Source organism: Nanorana parkeri, unplaced genomic scaffold, assembly GCF_000935625.1.
Source record: "Nanorana parkeri isolate BGI_ZX_2015 unplaced genomic scaffold, ASM93562v1 scaffold43, whole genome shotgun sequence".
In the NCBI taxonomy this organism is placed as follows: domain Eukaryota; kingdom Metazoa; phylum Chordata; class Amphibia; order Anura; family Dicroglossidae; genus Nanorana; species Nanorana parkeri.
The window spans coordinates 2,240,882-2,241,271 of record NW_017306311.1 but is presented as its reverse complement, the minus strand read 5'-3'; positions in this window follow the sequence as shown (position 1 = coordinate 2,241,271).

The window sequence follows — 390 nt, the reverse complement described above, 5'->3', positions numbered from 1 at the left end:
GTTGGGGCCTGAGCTGGTTGCCCCTTCCATAGCCGCTAGATAGGAGGATGGCACCCGCGTTGCTGCTGAGCTATTGGTTAGGATGAGCGGCCGGGCACGGTGGTGCGGGTGGATGTACGATGCCATAGCAGTCACTGTAAACTGACGGGTGGGAGGAGCCAGGGGAGGTCCATGTCAAAAGATGTCCAATTTAAATGTTGGGAGGGCCTCTGTCAGGGAGGCTGTTCGGGGGCCCCATGATGAGCAACTGCTCTGGATTCTGTCTGCTCCAGTTTTTTCAAATTCTGCCCATTGTATTAAGGCAGCTCGTTCATGAATGGGCCGCCAACGCACCACAACTGATGCCAAAAAAAGTGCATTGCCCCTTCGAACAACACAGCGCACCACAAT